The 24,984-nt window shown below is 43.0% G+C and overlaps 1 protein-coding gene and 1 pseudogene across 3 annotated transcripts in view; both read right to left on the bottom strand.

The window, feature by feature from the left end:
* Window positions 1-24,984, bottom strand: part of NUDCD3 (NudC domain containing 3) — a 124,715-nt gene that overhangs the window by 56,591 nt on the left and 43,140 nt on the right. The gene's annotated exons all lie outside the window — the stretch shown is intronic.
* Window positions 13,253-13,811, bottom strand: LOC105979095 (annotated as a pseudogene).

The following is a 24,984-nucleotide window of genomic DNA, read 5'->3' as shown; positions in this document are numbered from 1 at the left end:
ATTTGCTTTGTCTAGAGAGGATTGTTATTTACCACGCCTGCTGTTTTGAGGGTGAATATGTTAACAGCAATCTACCAAGAAATCTTTCCACAGACAGGGAGGTGTGTTTTCACAATAGTCAGCATGTGAAGGGCAGCATACTTGGTTTCTTCACTCGACTTATAATAATAACCATGTCAGGTTTTTAAGGTACCTGTTTCCTGGTCATTTTAGCCTAGACTATTTGTGTGGGACAAAAACATAGATTGACCTTTGTTGCCAAAATGCACCCTCTCCAAAAAAAAGTCATCCTCAACACCACTGAGCTGATTCTAACTGACAAGACCCCTAAGAAAATGGCTCCCTCATATTTCTGAGGCTTTACATCTTCACAGAAGCAGACTGCCTCGTGTGGAATCAATGGAGTGGCTGGTGGGTTTTAACTCTGGTGAGCAGCCCAGTGCTTACCTCCCAACACCATCTTTCTGGAAAAGAGCTTGGGGTTTCTGCGGCCACTGAGGCGGGGTCTTCGTTCTTCTGCAATAGCCAGGTAACACTTACACTTGTGCAAATGAGTCAGCGCTATACATTGATCGGAACATGCAATGTGCAAAGTATTAATTCAGGACCATTGGAAGTCAACAAAAATGAAATGGAATGCATAAAGATTGATATCCTACGCATTAGTGAGTTGAAGTGGAATGGAATGGACCATTTTGAATCAGAAAATCAGGATAAACTATGTCAGGAATCACATGATCAAGAGGAATGGTGTTGCGTTTATTGTCGAAAAGGATATTTCAAAACTAATCTTAAAGTAAAATGTTGTCTGTGATAGGATTCTATCTATCTACCTTCAAGGTAACCCAATGAACACAACTATTATTCACATTTATGTACTAACTTCTAAAGCTAGTGATTAAGAAACTGAAAAACTCTACCAATGTCTTCAGTCTGAAATTGATCAAATGTGCAATCAAGATGCATTGATAATTACTGGCGATTGGAACGCAAAAGTTGGAAACAAAAGAGGAAGGGACAGTAGTTGGAAAAGAGAGTCTTGGAGATAAAAACGAAGCTGGAAATCACAAGATAGCATTTTGCCAGACTAACAACTTGTTCATAGCAAATATCTTTTTTAACCACAGAAAGGGTGACTGACTATATAACATGGACTTCTCCAGATGGAACGCACAGAAATCAAATTGACAACATCTGTAAGAAGAGATGATGGACAAGCTCAAGACCAAGAGCTAAAACCAGGCCAGGGACCAACTGTGGAAAAGACCATCAAGTGCACATATGTAAGTTCAGGTTAAAGCTAAAGTCCACAAGAGCCAAAATATGACTGAGTCTAACCCATCTGAACTTGGGGAACATTTTAAAGGATATTTTGTCGCAATGAACACTAATGACAGGAGACCTAATGAGATGTGGGAGGACATCAACAGCATCCTAAAGAAAGCAAAAGTTCATTTAAGAGGCAGGAAATACAGAAAAGACAAAGTGGACATCAGATGAAGCTCTGAAATTTGCTCGTAATGATGAAGCCAAAAGCTAAATAGGAAATTTCAAAGGGCAGCTTGAGAAGACAAAGTAAAATATTACAATAAAATGTGAGCTGGAGCTAGAAAACCAAAAGAACACACTCAGCATAGCTTACACTGAAATAACTCAAGAAAAAACCCAAGCCTCCAGTGGCAAGATTAAAAGATTCTATGGACAAAATATGGAATGAGGCAAGAAGCATCAAAAGAAGATGGGAAGAAGACACAGAGTCACTGTACCAAAAAGAACTGGTTGACAATCCACCACCTTCAGGAGGTAGCATGTGGTGCTGAAGGAAGGACTTCAAGTTGCACCAAAAGCATTAGCCAAAAACAGCTGCAGGAATTGATGAAATGCCCATTGAAACGTTTCAACTAGCTGAAGCAGCCCTGGAAGCACTTACGCATCTATGCCACGAAATGTGGGTGACAGCTACTTGGCCAACTGGCTGGAAGAGATCCATCTCTATGCCCACTTTAAAGAAAGGTGACCCGACAGAATGCGTAAATTATAGAAAAATGGCATGGATATCACACGCAAGCGAAACTGCTGAGGGTCATCCAGTGTTTGCAGCAGCACACTAACAGGGAGCCTCAGGCTGGGTTGAGAAGAGGACGTGGAACAAGGGATATCATTGTTAATATCAGATGGCTCTTGGCTGAAAGCAGAGACTACCAGAGAGATGTTGTATTTTATTGTCTGCCAAGGCATTCAACTGTGTGGATCATGACAAAAAACTGTGTGGACAACCCTGAGAAGAACAGGAATTCCCAGGACTCTTCATTGTGCGCATGTGGAACTTTTACATGCATTAAGAGGTACTAGCAAAACAATACTGAACAGTTTGAAATCAAGAAAGGTGTGTGACAGAGTTGGATCCTCTCACCATACTTATTCAATATGTATGCCAAACAAATAATTAGAGAAGCTGCATCATATGAAGAATGTGACATCAGGTTTGGAGGAAGGCTTATTAACAACCTGCAATACGTATGAGATAGTTTATTGTGCCAGCCTGGCTGATAAACGCAGGTGGGATTGACTGAAGGGCAGAGAGATGGATGGCTTGGTGAGCCTTGCCTTTCTTGTCTTTCGCTCTGTGATTATCGGACCAGTGTGCGGCTGCCTTGCTTGTTCTGTGCCTCAATTTAAAGGCTACACTGCCTGTGGGACGCCTAGCCTGTGGACTGTGTTGCTGTAAGTTGAGGTCCCTTTAAGACTTCTCTGGAGCTGGGGACTGGTGGTTGGTGACCTGCCTTGTGATTGGCTGCTGTGCTGACATAGCCTAGCTCTCTCTACAAATAGAGGAAGATCTGGCATCAGACAGAGACTTGAAGGACTGCTAGTCTCTCAACTTTCTCTCATGGACGTGAGTTGCACTAAGCCATTTGTAGTGCTTTCTAATTTAACTGTTTATTTCTTGTATTGTATATTTATCTGTATATGACTTAACAGTTCATTTCTCCTTATATATCTAATTATCTTTATAAATAAATATATTATCAGGAATTTGGTTTTATCTCTCTAGAGAGCCCTGTCTAACACAACGTAGATGACACAACCTTGCTTGCTGAAAGTGAGAAGGACTTGAAGCTCTTATTGATGAAGATCAAGGATTGCAGGCTTCAATATGGATTACCACTCAATGTAAGAAAGACCAAAATCCTCACATCTGGATGAATAGGTAACATCATCATAAATGCAGAAAACATTGAAGTTGTCGAGCATATTGTCTTGTTTGGATCTCCAATCAATGCTCATTGAAGCAGCAGTCAAGGGATCAAATGACGCATTGCATTGGGTAAATCTGCCGCACAAGGCTTCTTTAAAATGTTGAAAAGCAACAACAACAACAACAAAAAAGAAAGAAAAGCAAAGATGTTACTTTGAGGACTAAGGTGCGCTTGACTCAAGTATTTTCAATTGCTTCATATGCAAGTGAAAGTTGGACATTGAATAGGAAGAAGGAAGATGAATCGAATTTGAATCGCCCTGAAGAAGCATATTGAAAGTACCATGGAATGCTAAAAGGGCAGACGGATCTGTCTTGGGTGGCATATGGACAGACTGCTACTTAAAGGCAAGGCTTCATCTTACATACTTTGAATATGTTGTCAGGAGAGACCATTCCCTGGAAAAGGACATCATGCTTTGTAGAGGGGCAACAAAAAGAGAGGAAGTGCCTGTAAGAGATGGATTGACACTGTGGCTGCAACACTGAGCTTAAGCACCGGAACAATTGTGAGGATGGCAAAGGACTGGGCAGTGTTTCCTTCTATCGTGCATAGGTTCACTATGGTTCAGAACCAACACAATGGCACCTAACAACAACAACACAGAAGCCCTACCCTGGCAACAGGTCTTGAATGGGGGAGGGAGGCATGATATAGTCAGTTATGCATATTCATTGGCTCCTGCACATGCATTAAGATCTCAATGGCTATGATAAGGAAAACTGAATCTGAAAGAAAGGAGCCTTTGTGGTGCAGTAGATTAAGCTTTGGTTGCTAGTCGCTAGGTTGGTGGTTTGAGCTGACCAACTGCTTCCTAGGAGAAAGATGAGAATTTCTTTGATCCTTACCATACAGTTAGCAATAAATGTGGGGTTTGCCTACTTGGGCCTGATTGCAGATGGTACACTGTTTCCTCTTGGACTAAATGGAGCTGTTTCTGTTTTGGGGAAACTTCCAGTATAAAGCCATGTTGAAGGGGAAAACATCATCAAGATGTGCTGTCTAAAGCCACAGTACCACAGTTCCTCAATCTGTGTATGAAAGTGTCAGCCAAAAAAGAGCTAACATATAACAAAACAGCCACCTTAACGCATCATTATTCATGCACTATACCTCAGAACTTACCAATGACCCCACTGTCATGTATCATATCTATCTAGCCATTTGCACCCTTGTTAAGTTGCAGAATTACATGTTAGCCCCGTCTTCTGCAATTTTCCCATCTCAGACTCCTGACATGTAGCTAAGACCCCCCAGGTTACCAACCACCACCAACAAAGCCAAGGCCTCCTCCCTGCTAACACTGAGTTCAGCTCCCAGTGCCTCGTGCACAATCATTCTTAGTCAATACTCCTGTGGCCTCCAAGAAATTGATGGCAATGGTGGGATTTGTTGCAATGGCTTCAGACTCAAGGAAACATGGGGTTTTCTAAGACAAAGAAGGAAGGTGCATGAGAAGTAAAACTTTTCATTTTTAGATGGTTATTTTGGTTATTGTTACCTGTAATGGCTGAAAGGAATATGAAAGATGACATACTGGGACCTGCTGCATACACCCTGCCACAGGCTCACGGCCATATGCATATGAATGAGATAGCCTGGAGTGAAGAGAGCACTGTGTTTAAGTATTTTAGAAAGGATTATGTCTTTAAGATTATGTGTTTCATTTCTGGGGTGAGGCCCAGGTACTATGGCATAGGCCAGACCCAATCCAGGGATATATATGGCAGTCAACTAAAACGGAGAGGAAAAGAAAGTAAAAAAAAGACATGAGTAGTGGGGGAACAGGGTACTAACTCTGTCAGGGTATAGTTTATATCTCCACAGGGGAGGTTATAGTTTATATCTCCACAGAAGAGGGCGAGAGGGACCAGACTTCAACCCGGTGCACCATGACGTGAATGTAACATACTGGCATGAAGCAGAAAACCAATAGAGAGGTCTGCAGGGTCAGCCCCAATCCCAACTACGTGGACACACCTTCCTCCCCCCAGAAGAATTCACTTCAGAGGACGGCACTGAAGCTACACCTCAGGGTGAGGGACATGTCTGATCAGAGTACACAGGAGCAATAGAAGAGGGAAGGAGAGAGAGAGGAACACATTCTGGCTCACCAATCCCTGAGGATGATATTCCTGCTCAGAGTAGCCAAGGCACAGAGAGGATCATAGGGCCAGCCTCACCATGAGGCACAATGTCCTTCACTGACCCATAGTGCAATGAGGGACAAAAATGGAGGAACAGTGTGGGAATTATGTCCAATCTGACCCCACCACACCGGGGTAAAAAGCTATGGGCTTGCAACAGAGCAGCAAGGGGAGCAAGGGAAATACTACAAATAGACTGGGGCCAGGGCATGACACCCCATCAGACTTGACCAGAAAACACTGCTAACGGTCAACAAACAGACATGGAACTATTTATAGGCTTTTCTTTTGTTGTCGTTGGTTGTTTTTTGCTTTCTTTTGTTGTTTTGTTATGCTTTGTCTTGTTTTTGTGCTTATTATTGTCTCTCCATGTCTATCTAGATAAGACAGGCATGATACACAATCCGGAGGAGATAGCAACAGACCGGACAGTTGGGGGGGGGGTGGCCATGGGAGAGGGGGAGGCAAAGGAAAGGAACCCAAGTAAAGGGGAACAACAAGGAACTGAAATCGGTGGCAAGGCGAGTGTAGGATGCCTGGTGGGGTTGGATCAAGGGCAATGTAACTGAGAGGAACTACCAAAACCCAAATGAAGGCTGCACATGATAGTGGGACAAGAGGAAGGAACGAGGAGGCAAAGGACACTATAGAGATCTAAATACAGGCATGTAAATATGTAAACACATTTATATATAATGAGGGAAATATATCTATGCACATACATTTATATATTAAATATTAGGGCAGCAGATGGACATTGGGCCTCTACTCAAGTATTCCCTCAATGCTATAACACTTTGTTCTAATAACCCGGCATTCTGTGATGCTCACATTCCCTGACACAATTGCTGAAGACAAAATAGGTGCATAAGCAAATATGGTGAAGAAAGCTGATGATACCGGGCTATCAAAAGATATAGCATCTGGGGTCTTAAAGACTTGGAAGATAAACAAGGGGCCATTTAGCTGAGAAGCAACAAAGCCCACAGGGAAGAAGCACACCAGCCTGTGCCTGATCATGAAGTGTTGATGTCATCAGGTATCAGGCATTAAAGACCCAAAGCAAAATATATCAATGTGAATGAGAGGGAGTGCAGAGTGGAGACCCAAAGTCCATCTGTAGACAATTGGACATCCCCTTACAGAAGGGTTGTGGGGAGAAGATGGGCCAGTCATGGTGCAGTATAGCACTGATGAAACATACAAGTTTCCTCTAGTTCTTTAATGCTTCCTCTCCCACACTATCATGATCCCAATTCTACCTTACAAATCCAGCTAGAGCAGAGCATGTACGCCGGTACAGATAAAAGCTGGAAACACAGGGAATCCAGGACAGATAAAACCCCCAGGACTAATAATGAGAGTAGCGATTCCAGGAGGGGAAGGGGAAAATAGGGGGAAGGGAATCGATCACAATGATTGATATATAACTACCCCCCAGGGGGAACAAACAATAGAAAAGTAGGTGAAGGGAGTCAGTGTCCAGTGTAAGACATGAAAAAAAATAATTTATAAATTATCTAGGGATCATGAGGGAGAAGAGGGGGAAAAAATGACCTGATACCAAGGGCTCAAGTAGAAAGAAAATGTTTTGAAACTGATGATGGCAACATATGTACAAATGTGCTTGACACAATGGATGGATGTATGGATTGTGATAAGAGCTGTAAGAGCCCTCAATAAAATGATTCTTTTAAAGAAATTGGGTATCTAAAACAGTGGTGACCACATAGTTTTCAAAGGTGTGTTTAGTTTCAAAATGATTAGGTCTAGGAAAGAAAAGGTAGAAGAAGATTGTGATGGAATCGTGTGATTGTCAAAAGGGTTAGTGGTAATTATAAAAATGTAATTGTAGAAAACATAAAGAGGAGGGGATTCTTCGTGTATTAAAGAAAAATCACTAGAAGAGCAGAGGGTGGCATGTAATGAAGTTAAATTCCTTAATATGGTTTTATCTATAATCCCTTTTATGATATATTACAAATTGTTGCCTCTATGTCTGTGATTATATACCCATCTGAGTGGGAGTTCTCTCTTAGGATAATGGACAAGATTAAGGTGGGATGTATTTTAAGTCTCTACCTTACTAGAGGGTATGAATCAAGTCACAAACCTTTGTTTCCTTGGGGGTATGGTCTGCTGTAAGACAAAAACCACACCTCTATCCAAGTCATTCCTCCGTGTATAAAAGTGCCATCAGAAGCAGGAAGAGTGAATGTAGGACCGTCGAGGGATAAGAAGCATGAGCGAGCCCATCTGAACACTTATGCTGAGCTCTGCTCAAGGATCGGATAGAGTCTGCAAACACAAACTGAGGAGAGGCGCACTCCAGTGAGAGGAGACTTCCAATGGAGTGAGAGGTGGAAGGTGGCCACAAACGTTTAGGTGGAAAGAGTGGCTATGTGGATTGTATAAGCCGGAGAACACAGCACCACTGACTCACTGTGAGCTCTGACCTCAACAGACTCATCTGTAAAATGGAGGTATATTAGTACATACATCACTAGGATGTTAATGGAATTAAAGGAGTTAATCGATATAAAATTCAGAATAGTGTCAGCACAGAGTTTCAGCCACCATCACCAGCGTCACCATCATTACTGATTATTATTAATACTACGAACATTGCTGTTCTGCCACCTGCCTGTCAGTTTCTCATACTGTGGTGGCTCCTGTGTTGCTATGATGCTAGAAGCTGTGCTGTCAGTATTTCAGGAACCATCAGGGTTACCTGTGGTGGAGAGGGTATAGCTGAGCTTCCAGACTGAGACTAAATTGGAAGGCATAGCAATTTACTTACAAAATTTAGCCAATGAAAACCTTCTGGATCACAACATAATCCTGTCCTGCTCACTGTTCGTTCTGGCAGGGACTGACATAGAAGGATATCATGTCTGGTGAAATAGAGGGCTGGTGAGGGAAAGGAGATCCTCCTGGAGAAGGACTGGTACAAGAGCCAAATGGTACAGTCAAAAATGCATGCAATCATGAGAATGATGCAGGACTGGGTGACATCTTATTATAACGTGCATGGACTCGACTCAATGGCAGCTATCTATCCAATGTAGCTGTTATTGTTGCTGTTGTTGTTAAAGGAAAGAAGTTGTCATGCCACACAAAATCATTAAAGGGCTTTCTAGACCAGGGTTCAGAAATTAGTAAAAGAGTGATTGGATTATATGACCCAGAAATCCCAATCCTCTGTATATATTCAGAAGATGGGAAGGCTAGAACACAAATAAAAACCTGTATATCAATGTTCATTGTAGCACTTTTCACACCGGTTGGCCAGGTGAAAACAACTGAAATGTTAATTGATAGATAGATCAAATGTGGCATAAACATACCACTTAGCCATAAAAAGAAACGAAGTCCTGATGCATGCCGCTACATAGCAGACCCCTGAGAACATCATGCTAAGCGAAATCTTATGGGCATATTTTTTGTACCTGTATAACCCCTGGGATGCTCGCTTCCTGTGGGTTATATGAGTATTCACATTATTTATGAACACATTGTATGCAAAAACCACAGTAAGTCAGTCACAAAGGACATATTGTATGATCTCACATCAATGAAATAAAGAAATATAGATAAACCAGAGATTATTATGGTTGCCAGGGAGAGTTAAGGGGGAGTTGTCTAGGGGCCCTGAGTTTACGTACACTGTAACAGAATGGTTTGGAAAAGGATAATGAGAATGGTTTCATGGCTTGAAGTATATAAGCAGTGTCACTACATTGCACAGGAACAAATTATTGAGATGGTATACATTTTCTTATGTATAACTGCCAAATAATAATAGTAATCTTTTCAAAGTGAGCAGAAGTCACTGTAAGGTTAGAAGCAGGGAGTAAGATCGTTTGTTGTTAAAAGGTCATTCCAGAGTGGCTGTGTTAAGAACTAGTCAGATGTCCAGAGTAGAGTTCCTGTAGCTTGGATGAGGGGAAGGTGGGATACTGTAGGCAGTAGTAAAGAAAAGTGCGCATTCAGACGCTGTGTGGGAGGCATCGGATAGCAGGCTTAGGGGAGCAAACGCCTGAGGAGGGCCGAGTGAACCTCAGGGCTAGCAGAATGAGCTAGAGGTGAAGGCACCAGGCCGCCTGATTGAGGCTCTGAGCAACCTCTTTCCTCTGAGGTGTCCTTGCCTGCTATTCTCAGCGCTCTCCCAACCGTACCCAAGCTCCACTTCCCTCTCCCTCATATGCCTTCACACTAAACACCGTGGCATTAAATGCCATCTGATTCACACACAACGCTAGATCTGTAGACTAATGTTCATCGCAGCCCTTCTGAGCACGTGTTCATTTCACGTTTTCTTATGCAGTCATGAAATTACATACAATTGTCAGAGAACATGACACATGCTTTGAACAAATTCAGTATCAAAAAAACGTAACTCCTGGCATTTTAAACTACTAGAAAAGATCATTCTTTAAAGGAAGCATGCATAAAATGTCTTCTGTAAGATTAATATGCAGTTTTTAGTATCTATTTGACTTGTCCTAATAATTATTTTTTGATACCGAATTCATTCAGAACATGCCCCAACTAAATGCAGGATTAGAAACTTGGTGTTAGTGTGGTTTGTTTTCTGCAGTACAGTATATTTCATTTTCTATGGGACTCTTTTGACTTTGACTTTGTAATTTAACCAAAAAATGTTTGATTGCATATCATTGTGAATGAGGGGGAGTGCGGAGAGGGGACCCAAAGCCCATCTGTAGGCAACTGGACATCCCCTTACAGAAGGGTCACAAAAGGGTCACAGGGAGGAGACGAGCCAGTCAGAGTACAGTGTAGCAACGATGAAACATACAACTTTCCTCTAGTTCTTAAATGCTTCCTTTCCCCCTCCCCCCACCATTATCATGATCCCAATTCTACCTTACAAATCTGGCTAGACCAGAGGAAGTACACTGGTACAGATAGGAACTGGAAACACAGGGAATCCAGGACGGATGATCCCTTTAGGACCAGTGGTGAGAGTGGCAATACTAGTAGGGTGGCGGGGGTACAAAGGGGGGACAGATTACAGGGATCTACATATTACCTCCTCCCTGGGGGATGGACAACAGAAAAGTGGGTGAAGGGAGATGTCGGAAAGTGTTAAGATATGGCAAAATAATAAACTATCAAGGGTTTATAAGGGAGGGGGGAGCAGGGAGGGGGGGGGAAAATGAGGAGTTGATGCCAGGGGCTTACATGGAGAGCAAATGTTTTGAGAATGATGACGGTAACGAATGTACAAATGTGCTATATACAATTGATGTATGTAAGGATTGTGATAAGAGTTGTATGAGTCCCCAATTTAAAAAAAAAATGTTTGAGCCAAACCACCACTTGTCAGTTGTTATACTGTGGCGGCTTGGGTGTTGCTGTGATGCTGGTAACTATGTCATCGGCATTTCAAATGCCAGCAGGGTGACCCTAAAGTGAACAGGATTCAATAGAGCTTCCAGACTAAGAACAGACTACAAAGAAGGAATAGGCTGTCCACTTCTAAGGAATCAGACAAGGAAAACCTTATGGACTGGATCAAAACGTGTCAGATACTAAAAACCTCATGAAAAGCAGCAGAATTATCGGAGATAGTGCCAGAAAATGAGACCCTGAGGTCGGCAGACACTCAAGATATGACTGAGGACGAGCTGCCTTCTCGAAGTAAAGTTGACCATAATGATGTGAATGAAGTAGAGTCTGTGGGGGTAAAGTTTGGGGGAACTTCATCTGCTGATGGGCATGACTCAAAATGTGAAGGAACAGTTACAAGTATCAATTAATAATAGGAATAATAACAGGAACTTGGAATGTATGAAGTAGAAAACTAGGAAAATTAGAAGTTGTAAAAAATGAAATGGAATGCATAAAAATCATTTTAAAAATTTTTAATAAAATAAATCAATATTCTAAGCATTAGTGGGCTGAATTGGATTGGTCAGAAAATCACATTCTGAATCAGAAAACCGTATGGTTTATTAGGCTGGGGTTGACATAATCAAGAGAAATGTAGCTGCATTCATCATCAAAAAAGCCATTCCCAGATCTCTCTTGAAGTACAATGCTGTCTGTAATAGGATTAGATCAATGCGCATACAAGGAAAAACAATCACTACAACTATTATCCAAATTTATGCACCACTCACCAAAGGTAGTGACGCAGAAGTTAAAAAGTTCTACCAACATCTTCAGTCTGAAATTGATCAAACATGCAATCAAGTTGCATTGATAATTAATGGTAATTGGAATGCAAAAGTTGAAAACAAAGAGGAAGAAATAGTAGTTGGAAAATATGACTTTGGTGATAGAAATGAAGCAGATCACATAACAGAATGTTGCAAGGCCAATGACTAAATCACAAATACCATTTTTCAACAACACAAAAGGTGGCTGACTATACACGCGGACTTCTCCAGATGGAATGCACAGAAATCAAAGTTATTGCATCTACTGTGGGAAGAGACCCTTGAGAAGCTCAGTATTAGCAGCTAAAACCAAGTAGAACCCACTGGATTCTGACAAAAGTGAAATCAGATGCAGTACGATTCCAGATGTGTTCATCTACGAGTAGTACATCTAAGCATCTCTCAACGTTGAGAAAAATGATCACGATCGGAATAGCTCTTTTTCTCTAAGTTAACCAGACAGGTCAAAGGATGTAGAGTATGTCAAGCAGAGGCCACCAGTTCGGCACCACAGACTTACTGTCACAGGTTTAACCTCTTTTACCTTCTCTCTGCCATTAGGCTACTGAAGTTAATGTGGCTCTAGGCCCTTCTGTAGACACCTCAGGCTGACCAGGCCATCCCTACTCCCACACCCAAACTGACAATCCAAGAAGGGAAGACCGGCTTCTCTGTTCCCTCGTCTTCTGAGGAAAGGCTCCAGAGAAACGTAATCAGAAACTCCAGCTGAGCCTTTTCCATGCATGATGAATTTGAATTGTGGTGCTGGCAAACAATATTGAAAGTTCCATGGACTGCCAAAAGAAAGAGCAATTCTGTGTTGGAAGAAGTACAGCCTCAATGCCCCTTAGAAGCAAGGATGGAAAGACTTTGTCTCACGTCAGTACTCCGGATGTGTTGTGAGGAGAGACCAGTCACTGCAGAAGAACATCATGCTTGGTAAGGTAGAAAGGCAGCAAAAAAGATCTTTGACTAGATAAATTGACAAAGTGGCTGCAACAATGGGTTCAAGCATAACAACAAGTGTGAGGATGGCCCAGGGCCAGACAGTGTTTCGTTCTGTTGCCAAGTGGTTGCAAGAGTCAGAACCCGCTCAATGGCCCCTAACATCGTCATCCTCACCTTACCCTGGGTGTTGGAACACTGGGGCTCTGAGAGCTGTCGGCAAGCAGGTAGAATGGACAAACTTACATTTATATAAGAGCACTGCTGACGAATGAACAGCTTCTCATCCCTACGGGCCCTCAGGCAGCTAAAGCACTTGCGTGGGAATATATAGGAAGAAATTGGAAGAAATAATTTTCCATCAACTAAGAAGTTTGCTATTTAAAGGAACCTTGGGGTAAATCCCTTTGGTAACGTGGGTAATTATTTTTATATAGCAACCCATCACTCCTAATTCAACTCTTAAATATGACAGAATGGCATTCCTTAGTATATATCTACTATTAGTGAAGAAGAGTTGGGGTGCCTAGGAGGGGCTCTGGTTCTTCTCCAAGCTCAACATTCACCAGGGTTTAGTTTTAACCCTTTCCCACCTCCTGTGGGGCCCTGTACCATCAAATATCCCTAGTCTCCTGAGTCATCAAGTTCTACTTACTATATAATTTCTTTCTTTTTTTTTTTTTTTTGCTGTAAAAGGACGCTTTTTATTGTTCTCATTTGGTCCCGGCTTGGGGGATGGGCTCCAGGGCGGTGGCGCTGTGGCTGGCGCGGGGGCAGTTTCAGGCAGAGGGGCTAAGGCCGGCAGAGGGCCCCTCTCAGGAGGCTCGGCGCCGCAGGTTCCTAGTCGTGTTTGAGGGTGAGCCTCTCGAAGAGATACTCGCCCAGCCCGGCCTGGGGGCTGGCCGGGCTGCGGATGTCGGTCAGGTGGTCGCCCATCTTCTTGAGGAGTTTCACCTCCTTGTCCAGGAAGTGGTTCTCCAAAAAGTCACAGAGATGGGGGTCAGCGTGAGTGGACCCCACGGCCTGCAGGTCCAGAAGGGCCTGGTTGAGTGTTTTCTCCAGGGCCAGGGCAGCTTCCATGGCGTCCAGGGTTCTACCCCACTCATCTTGGGAGGGCTTCTGCACATCCTGGAAGAGGGCGCGGCCACGTCGTCGCGGTCGAAAAAGAAGCCCAGCGAGAGGTAGGTGTCAGAGGCCCGAAGGTGCAGGTGGACCAGACGGTTGACGCCGGCCTCAGCGTCGGCGGAATCATTCTGACGGATGTGAGAGCTCATGCTGCGTCGGTTTGGAGGTCGCCACAAGCCAAATAAAAGTGTTCGCTGGTCCCGAAGTTACTTCCGAGAGGAAACTGGAGCGTGGGGAAGGTTGGAGGCAGGGAGTCCCCGGGCCTGTTCCGTTCAAACACTGTTGAAGCAAGGCACAGATCCACGGGACCACCGGGCGAGCTCTCCATATAATTTCTTATCCTTATGCCTCACCAAAATTCATAGCTCTACTCTCAGCCGCCTTCTTGTTGAGCTACTGCCATTTTCTTCCACCGATCCACCACTAAACTCCCGGGGTCATTTTCTCTTTGCTCTTCAATGCCATCATATTCATCACTACCTTACTTTCCAACACTCCCATGATGAAGCCTTTCTGGTTATCACTAGCGTCTTCCAAATATCAAACTTGTTTTTAGTAGTTCCACTCCACTCACCACTCGTGTTTTTAGTAGTTCCACTCCACTCACCACTCCACTAACTCTCACATCAATATACTCTTCCTGAAACGTCCATCCCTTAGCCTTGAAGTTCTCTCTCCTGGAGCTTCCTTGCTGACCCTCCTCTCCTATCCACCCCGTGAAGCACAGAAGCACATAGTACTACGGCTCCATCTTCTACATACACTCCTGAACAACTGCTCCTGTGCTTACCCTTTCTACCCATCCCAGCCACTTCATTCTGATTCCTTTCTAAAACCTCAGCACAACACTTTTCATCTAAAAATCCACAAGTACCCCCACTTTTCTAGAAGCGAAACCCTGAGTCTTTAGTATGAGAATCAAAGCACTAGGCAGGGTAGTCCCCATACTACAATATAAACAGATAAACCTCTTCACTCCCTTCCATCAGGCCTCTAGAAATTTAACATTCCTTTTAAAGAATGCTACATTTTTTTATGGCACTAATTATTTCTACCAGTTATTCCTTCAACTCAAGATGACTATACTTCTCAATCTGTCAAGCTCCAATGTCATCTTCTTTGTAAAACTGACGCACATTCCGCCTCACTGATTGGGTGGGTTTGGGTTTGGTTTTGATGGTAGTGGTTCTTTGTCTTTCATTCTCCTCTGAGGAAAGGAGGGATTGTTGTTGCTCTGTGTATAGGTGTGTATGTGTGTACATAGAAGGTGCAATAACAGACACAGTCTAACACAATCGTTTAATATAACCTAATTCACTGTGGTCAAATCTATTCCAACTCATAGCAACCCTAGGGGACAGAATCACATTGGCCCATACTGTTTCCAAGGCTATAAATCTTTATAGAAGCAGATCCCCACTTTATTCAGAGTAGCTGGGGGGTTCAAACAGGCACTTTAACCACAGTACCACAGGGCTCCTGCTTAACATCATACACAAAGGGCCTTCAGGAATTTTATGGGAAAAATTCCATTTTTCCACAAACTTCCTTCAAGTCCCATCATATAAGGTATTAAACAAAAGGTATGGAAACTGGGAACGATGGCTATAAGGTGACATGAAGTTCTAAGTAACAATGAATTCTCTAAATGAGGAAATGAAAACTCAAGGCAAAAATGTGTGATACACTGCATGATATCTGGACCGTGTTCTAATGTAATGGTTTCTTTAAAAAGAAAGGGGAAAAAAAGGTCTGATACAAGATCAGCTTCATTCAAAGCAGGGTGCATTTTGAAGATTCCCAGATGAGCCAGAATTTAGAGCTTTAATCCACAGATTCTGAAGGTTCAGCCACTACCTAGCAATGTAGCTTATTTATACACCACAGATCCTGACTCACAAAGGGATACCAAGTGGGGAGGGCAGTTATTGGATCCCACTAAACCAGTGTTTCCCCAAATGGGGGATACCGCCCACTGGGGACAATGGAAAATGATCCAGGGAGGCTGCAAACATAGAGACCTAGACATCATTCAGTACTATGGACGCTAGTACCAAAGCTTTTAGTTGCTAGAGGGCACTGAGTTTTTTTTCTGAAAAGAGGGCTAATAACTTGTGCACTAGACTGACCCCAGGTCCCAGCTAAGGGTCACTAAGTATGGCACACTAGCACAACTCTTGTATACAAAGCACACGGTACGATAGTTGGGTAACTTTAGGTCAACTACACACTCCTGGATAGGGGTAGAGTCAAACCAGCCAATCAAATGGTAGCTTGATAACATCTCCTTGAGGGTTGGCCTTTTGTTTGAGAGTGAGGCGCTCTGGGAAATGCCTCTCTCTTTGCCACTTCACCTTCCTTCTAACTGGGACTTCACTGGGACTCTGTGTCTGCCTCTAGGGGTGGCCACATGTGGGCTGCCTGACCATGAGACCTGTCAGGGCACTGTTATGTTTCTACTGATTTGGATCCACACAACTCTGTGCTCACCTGGCTGTGAACAGTCGGCTTCCCAGTTTACCATTCCAAATCATGGACATGCAGCTTCCTGAGTCTAAAGAGGGGCTCATGGACTAGCATCGGACTTACAGGCTTGAACTAGACTGGTTTGGGATCCCTTCTTGATATATAATTACTTTTTAATATAAAGCTCTTTCTTATACATAGATGAGTATCACTGGATTTGTTTCTCTAGACAACCTGGCCTAACACACCTGGTAACATGATGATGCCAACAAAATAGGAGGGCTTTCTCACTTAGATGAGTACATTTCGGGTTCTTGGTCATAGTGGCATTGTTTTCATTCCCTGAATAAAAGCTCAACTTGGAAGGGACTCTGGTCACCCAAGAGAGCAGCAAAAGCAACAATTAGTGACAAAGTATCATGAGCATTAGAGTGTGCTAGTTTTAAATCTCTGCAAATAGTACTTTTCCGTTCTCATTAGTTACAGGCTGCCAGGAAATTTTAGTTGTGAACAGAATGAACAAAGGCTGGAGACACAGTCCTGCTATTTTTAAGTCTCTATGTTAACCAATTTGATCCTCCAGCACAGCCCTCTTCTACTTAAAAACGGTCTTCAGAGCCTCCAATAATGTGTGGTGCTAAGAGAAGCAGCCAGGACTGGACAACTACTGAGATGCCAGCCAGGACCTAGCCCACATGCCAGCCTACCTGAGGCCCTTCAATGCCTTGAGGGCATGAGCTGCGGCATCACATCTCTGTGCTTTCTTCTGAAGGTTTCAATTTTACATTGGCATAGAAGCCTATTCTGTGGATCCCCACACTAACACTACCACTGCCACTACCACTGTACTACCACTACTACTACCACCACCACCACCACCACTTACTCTGGAGTCCCCCAGGTGGTGCCAGACGTTAACATACTCAGTTATTACAGAGAGATTGGAGGTCCTTGTCCACCAAGAGGCATATTAGATGAAAGACCTGAAAGAAGTTGATTACTTCTGAAAAACCAGTCACCAAAAACCCTAGGGAATATGTTTGTCCTACCCAATACCCAACAGAGCAATGCACAGTCCTGCGCCAGCCTGGCAATCGTTCCTGTGCCTGAGCCTATTGTTGCAGCCATTGTGTCATCCATCTCCTGAGGCCCTCCCTCTCCCTCACTGCCCTTCTCCTTTACCAAACATGACGTCCTTCTCCAGGGACCGGTCTCTCCGACAACATGTCCTCAAGATCTAAGACAATATCTCACCATCCTTGCCTCTAAGGAGCACTCTGGTCACACATCTTCCAAGACAGATCGGATTGTCCATGCCGAACTTTCATATGCTCTGATGCACATGAGTTGTCATGACTTGCATTTAACACTGGTTTGAGTCAGCTGACAACTTGTTTGTTTTTAAACAGTTTGTTTTTTATTGCCTCCCCTGAAAAAGTGTTTCCAAAGAAATGCTTTAACTAATGTATAAGTAAAATTCGATCCCCACACTATTACCTTTTTCCTGCACTTTTTCCTTTCACACTGAATGAGGTAAGGGTTGTTTCATGCCATCCAGGGCCACCCCCTTATTGTGCCATCACTTCTCCCACTTCCTTCCTGTGTTCCCATCTTCATCCCTCTGACTTTCCTAACCCTCTAACTCCGTCCTTGAGTAAATGCCGCCCTTCTGATCGTAACTGATTGGTTATTCTAAACCAGAGATGATCTGAGCTCCAGACCTGAAGGGTGACTAAGGGCTATCGACTTGGGGGCCCCACCAGTATCTATTTGATCAGTAAGCATGATCTCTTTTATGATTTTGAGTTTTGTTCCACATTTTTCTCCCACTCTATACTGGACCTTTTAATCTGATCCTTTTCAGAGCAGTGGTAGCCAATACCATTATCTGTTTAAATCACAGAACCAAACATTTAATCAAATGCAATTTACCTGATTGGGACAAATACCATAAAAAAATAAGTCAATGCACCAAGGCCTTAGAAATTCAGATGATTCCCAGTACTGTTGATTTAAGAATTCTTCATAATGAAGTACAGTCACAACAAAATAAATGTCAGAAAGTTGTATTAAATAGAAAACATTTCAAATAGCAATACAATTACGTCGGCTCCTAAACAATAACCAGCTAGCTCTTGCATGATAAAATATGGAGATATTTTATTCTGAAGCTATTTTCTTTACTGGAGAGGCAAGCATTAATTGATATATCATTAGGATTAGAAGGGATCTGAAAGTTTCTCTATAAACAGTATTTATTGAGGTCCTCCTTTTACAGGGTACAATCAGTCAGAGAGCAATATCCATCCCTCTAGAGCAGTGGTTCTCAACCTTCCTCAAGCTGCGACCCTTTCATACAGTGCTTCCTGTGGTGGGGACCCCCAACCATAACATTATTTTCGTTGCCACTTCATCACTGTAATGTTGCTACTGTTGTGATCAGGGGACCCCTGTGAAAGGGTCGTTCGACCCCCAAAGGGGTCACGACCCACAGGTTGAGAACCACTGCTCTAGAAGCTTATGGTTTCAAACTAGAAAGTTGATAAAGATATGTTTTTTTTAAATGAAATGAGCAGCTGGGTCATCTTAACACACCACACACACACATACACACACATACACACACACACACACACACACACACACACACAAAGCTTTCCAGGGGGCTTCTCAACAAAGAAGATGTACATCTTGCCATTTTTGGCCTTAAGCAATGGCCTACGTTTATAGGAAGGACCACTACAACATAACACTGATACAAATGGCCAGGGACACAGAACAATGAAAGGTATCAAAGGGGAGGGCTCTGGGTGTCAGGAAGACATTTCTACAGCTGCCAGACAGAGCCCATGCCTAATATTTTCACACACGTGCCTCATTAAAATGCACCATAACCCCAGCAGCACCTCATCACCACTTCACAGCTCAGGTAACCAAAATTCAGAGAGCAAAGGAGATTGTCCAGTCATGTCCTCAGTCACTGAGTAGAAGAAATACTAGCCTCGTCTTCCAGGATCCCACTGTACCTGCCAGTCACTGCCCTGCAGCTTCTCCTAAACGGTGTGAACATGTCTCTCCAGCCAACGCACAAATACATTTTTCTAAAGCTAGCCGGCACGTTTGTGATACTGCTCCCTTCTAATTTCAGTCTCCCTTCTTTCTCCTTGGCCTAATACAATTCCCTCATTTCCCTCTTTGTACTCTCATCTGTCCCAATTTTAATAGTCGAGCGAGCAGAAACTGGAGTTGGTTATTTGCTCTCTGGAGTACAGAGACTGAGACGGTTAGTAAATAGTAACATAATCAGTAACAACCCTTCCAATAGCCACAGCCTCCTTTGTTCTATTGCTGAGACTCTGTTAGTGTTTTGACCCTCAGGGAAGAAAAGAAAGGAAGAGTGATGGCTCACCGCTGAGCCCGAATGGTGTGTTGTGTAAGCTATCTGGAGAACTATTACGTTATAATGAATTCTGACTTATGCTTAATTGACAAATGATAATGACATACTTCCAAACTTTGCTAGTACTTACAAAAGCCTCTTCAACTTCCCTGACCTCGTGGCTCATCTTCCTTGAGTCCCACACAGAGCCACAGGTGAACCAGAGTGAATTATTCACATTACTGAAGAACAAACCTCTATTATTATAAGCCACTGAGATTGGGGGAGAAGTCAAGAACAAGAGAGATAGCTCAGTCACCCACACAGATGTGTGGCTTCGGGCTATGGGAGTGGATGAGCTCTCCAAGGGAGAAAACTGTAGACAGAAGCAAGAAAAGGGCTGATTACAGATATAATCCTGAGAACACCCACATAAGGGGTAAAAAGAAGACAAACCAGAGAAAGAGGCTGAAAAGAATAATCACTGGGGAAGTAAGAGTCAGGGGAATACAGAAGCCAAACATGTGTTTCAAGGAGAAAGACCATCAACACATCAAACGTGAAAGAAGGCTGAAAGATGAAGACCAAGGAGAGACCACTGACCCCGATACCTAGGAAATCTCAGTTACTCATAAGAGAGCCACTGCTTTGAATTGAAAAGGCAGAAATTAAATTGTCAGTTCCATATCAGTAAAAGATAATGACAAAGAAAGCAAGCACACAGTAAAATGAAATAATGTGTAACAGACTAGGGGAAAGTAAATTTAGGATAAGAGAGACTTTATATGTAACGAGAAGAAATAAAATGGGGAAATATTTAAAATGGGGGGAAAAAGGATAGTATTTTCAACAAATGATGCTGGAACAATTCCAAAATAATGACCTTTGACCCATACCTTCCACCATATACCAAAATTAACCCAAAATGAATCTGAAACCAAACCATAAAATATGCCTATAAAGCTTCTAGAAGAAAACATAGAAGATCTTTGTGACCCTGAGTTAGGCAGAAATCTCACAGATAAGAGCCCCAAAAGATAACCCATAGTGTCAACATGCAACAGGGGTGCAGAGGTCATTCTGAGGGTACATAAGCAGGGTCAGGGAACAAGCAAAGTCAGGCAGTGAGAACAAGACAAAGGGGGGACTGGACCAGGACATGGGCAGGAAGGAGCCCCTCTTCCATTCCACTGAGAGCCCAAGACGGCAGTGCAGGTACACTTGGTGTCACTCGCCAGTGATAACCCCAGTCGACATGACATGCTGGCTTGGATTAATGAATCTCTGCAATTGGACTTGACAATGGTTGAACAGATGTGCTAAGGGCTGCCTAATGTCAGTTCACCGACATACTGTCCCCTTGCTCCACTGCCTTGCAGAAAATGAATTTCCAAGCTAACCTCGACAGAACATGAAAACAGCCAGAACTTAAAAATACCTGAGCAGATTTTAGGAGAAAGAGGGACTTAAAATGAGAGATAGATAGACAATGTGTATTAACAAAATACTCCCATGGGCAAATTAGTAAAACCAAAGTTTCAAGACAATTTTGAATTCATTCAGTAGTTCAAAACTTTCAATGCAAACTACGAAGATCAAAGACTGCAGCCATTCGTGTGGATTATATCTCAAGGTTTAAAAACTCAATAATAGACAACTATAAGGACAGAGAAGAGACTGAAGTTGTTAAGGATTTCACTTTAATTGGCTCCATAATCAATGCACACGGAAACTAGTCATGAAATCAAATAACATGTTACACTGGGCAGACAGGGCTGCTGCAAAAGACCTCTTTAAGGTGTTACAGTGCCAATATGTCACTCTGAGGACTAAGGTGTACCTTACCCAAGCCTTGGTGTTTGCAATTGATGCAGTTGAATTATGGAATTACTGAAGAATAGTAAAAGCACCATGTAATGCCAGAACTAACAAATCTATCTTTGGAAGTACAGTCAGAAGCGTTGTTAAAAATTTGGCTCGTGTCCTCTGGACACACTATCAGGAAAGACCAGGCTCTGGAGAAGCACCGCCTGCTTAGCACAGTGAGGGTCAGTGTAAAGGAGGAGGCCTCTCAACAAAGATGGACTGATAGAATGGCACAGTGGCATACTCAGAGTGATTGTGAGGCTGGGGCAGGAATGAGCTTCCTTCTGTTGTGCATAGGGTTGCCCTGAGTCAGAACTGACTGGAAAGAAAGGGCAATGGCTCCCTGCCTTTGTTGTTCCAGTTTTGAAGAAATTGCAGTGCAGCTCCACAGAGGCCCATTTCATCATAGAAAAAGACTACTGCATCTGTATGTCTCAGGGAAAAAAGAAAATTGTATAGACAATGGAGATGACAAAAATAAAGTGCTGCAATTGAGCTCAGTGTATTGAAGCTTCAAATAAACTCCAACTCACTGCCACCGAGTCCATTCTGACTCATGGGCTCCTATGCACGGGGTGGACCTGCCCGTGGGTTTCCAAGGCTAAACGTCTTTATGGGAGCAGAGAGCCGCATGTTCAAAGCTGCTGACCTGGTGGTTAGGAGCCCAGTACGTCATCCACTATGCCACCAGGTCTTACTATCAAAGATGTGGAGGAGGAGAGAGACTTCTTCTTTGGAAATCTTAGGAATACTGAATGGACTTGTCAGAGGACGAGGGGAAATGGCCTTGCGTTTCAGAGGACCACGGACATTCTCTCTGCTAGAGATGGTGGCTTTGTGAGATCTAAAGAACGGAGTGCACAGGAGGAGCAAACAATCCTAAGCCGGCAAAGCAATATCTGACTTCTTCACGGCAAGTCAAGTGCATAGCTGTAAAATACTATTTTATATTATTCTGAGAAGACTCACTGGTTTCTTTTCATAAAGAAAAAGTACTTTGCAGAAGTCTCACTCCATTTCTCATAAGAGTTAGTTAGGAACTTTTAACTTTGTAGCTGAGCAAGTACTTACTTCTAGTGGCTCACCTAGAGAACAAAGAAGTTAGCCACGTGGTTGTTAAAGAAGGGGCTTGTGGAGAAATACAAAGACTGAATTAAAGATAATATGAAATCTTGGCAGGAAAGAGTTAATAAACAAATGTCTTGGACAAAGAGTAAGATGATGGCATGAACAGTCACACACTCTGAACCTCCACAATTATCAGAGAAAAAAACCAGCAAATATTGAAAATCTCAATAGCTTCAGATCTCCCAACATCCAGTAAAGGAATCTCTCAAACTCGCTGTCATTGAGTCAATATTGACTCATAGTGACCCTATAGGACAAGGCAGAACTGGTCCCCTGAGTTTCCAAGGCTGTAATCAGGGTAGAGCGCCCCATCTTTCTCCCCCAGAGCAGCTAATGGTTTTGAACTGCCAATCTTGTGGTTCACAGTCCAATTCATAACCACTCTGCCACCAGGGCTTCCTCGTAAAGGAACAGAGGTCTAAAAAGTACACTCGTTCAAATAAAAAGTAACATACTGACTTGGGAGAGCAGAGGTTAAGTGGGCACCCTTACCCCTTTCTGCCGCCAAGCACAACGTGACCATGTGAGGATGGAAGCAGATGGAAGGCCCTAGGTTTCCAATCAGTGAAGCACTGATGGTGAGGGTGTTATAAGCAGCAAGCCTCTGCTGAGACCTAGAAAGGGCTCAAAGGCACAGGAGAAATGTGGTGCCACGTGAGCTCTAGGATGGAGCGCCATGAGAATGCAGTGGGATCTGGACCCTACAAGGAGCCGGCTCAAGTAAAGGCGCAGTGAGTACAGAGGAGGCCTGGGAACACAGGCCCAAACGCAAACCTTGTGGTACCACACAAACCTGGGCCACACGAACCCCGGGATCGAGCAGCAGGCAGCACGAAGTGAGAAACACACCCAGCAAACAGACAAGCGCGAAGACGGCACCGACGTTCAGGAAATCATCTACACACAAAGTCCTGCAAAGAATCTCCATCCACGGCAACCTAGAGAGCTGGACACCCACATCCCTCCACAACAATTACGAAAACTAAAAAGATAGGGTACAGAACAAATAAAGTACCCACACCAACAAATTCAGAACTCTAGAAAATAGCTCAAGAGTTGTATCACCTCAGCCAAAAAGCTGAGAGTCAAAGCAGTCAGTAATAAGTTAGATAGCTTTTTTTGCAGACGTTAAGATCCCTCCTAAAAAATAGATAGATGATAGAGACATAGATAGATAGATAGATAGATAGATAGATAGATAGATAGATGATAGAGACATACATACATACATACATTGATAGACAGACAGATGGATAGATAGATGACAGATACATTGATAGATAGATGATAGATATAGACAGATGATAGATAGGTAGGTAGGTAGGTAGGTAGGTAGGTAGGTAGGTAGGTAGGTAGGTAGATAAACAAAACTTTTAAAGATCTTGCCTTCCTTACCCTGAGTTAAGCCTGGGGAGGCAAACACAGCCTATGAAGAACAAGCAGGAAAAGTGCCAGTGACTCCCTCAGGAGTTGGCAGGTGGGCACAAGTCTCCAGAACTGCTGAATCAGTGCCCAAATGTTTAAGGGCAAGAGCACCCTCTAGTGGATTGGGGGTTGGGGGTGGGAATAAATACCTGGGAAAAGAGAAGTTTCTGAATCCCAGAATTACACTGATACTCAAACTGTCTGTCTAATTAAAAATGTTAAGACATATAAGACAAGAGAAAACAGCTCAATAAAAGAAGTCATGAAGAAAAGAAAATAGTCCCATGGAAGCCGTGTTAATAGGGAAAATCAAGGACCTCCTTACGTTATATGTGTTCAAAGAAAGCAAAGAGCTCACAGAAAACAAACTAAAGGAGATCAGAAAGCCAAACAAGAAACTCAATAAAAAGATAAAAACATTAATAACCAAAGAGAAAGACTTAATTGAAGAATCAAATAACAATTCCGTTCCAATTCAGGAAAACAAGGTCAAGACTCCGCAGCAGATTCAAGTAGTCAGTGGTCCAAAAAAGGTGAAACTAAAGACAAAGGGATTGGACTTTATAGCGGTTTCCAAAATTCACAGAAGAATTCCATAGTTTCACAAGCTTCCTGAAGCGTCCTCATATCAAGAGACACAAAAGGAAAGAACACAATGAAAAATGAATACAGCCAAATGGAACGGTGGGACACATACAGGAAATTCAATATTAGAATTTTCAGAATTTCAGAGAAGAGGAAAGTAAGAAATAGTTCAAAAGAATCTTCCAAAATACAATGACAAACAATTACTTATACTTAAAGAAGGCATCAGGCCTGCAAATGCAGAAAGCCAGGTAAACACCAAGAAGAAACAATACAAGGGGGGTTAAACCAAGACATGCTGTAAAACAAAAAAAATTCTTGAAAAAAAAATTCTTGAAACCCAAAGACCAGGTGAAGGTTTGTAAAGCCATCATGACAACGTACAGTGTTCCATATAAAGGGCCCTCAATAATTTAGTTTGGATTGCTCCTCAGAAACCCTGGAAGTCGAGGGGGGAGTAGGGAAGGAGGGGG

This window comes from Echinops telfairi, unplaced genomic scaffold (assembly GCF_000313985.2).
Source record: "Echinops telfairi isolate 266 unplaced genomic scaffold, ASM31398v2 ScPeMD7_7;HRSCAF=31, whole genome shotgun sequence".
Classification (NCBI taxonomy): domain Eukaryota; kingdom Metazoa; phylum Chordata; class Mammalia; order Afrosoricida; family Tenrecidae; genus Echinops; species Echinops telfairi.
The sequence above is the reverse complement of the archived record's forward strand: the minus strand, read 5'-3'. Positions and strand labels throughout refer to the sequence as shown.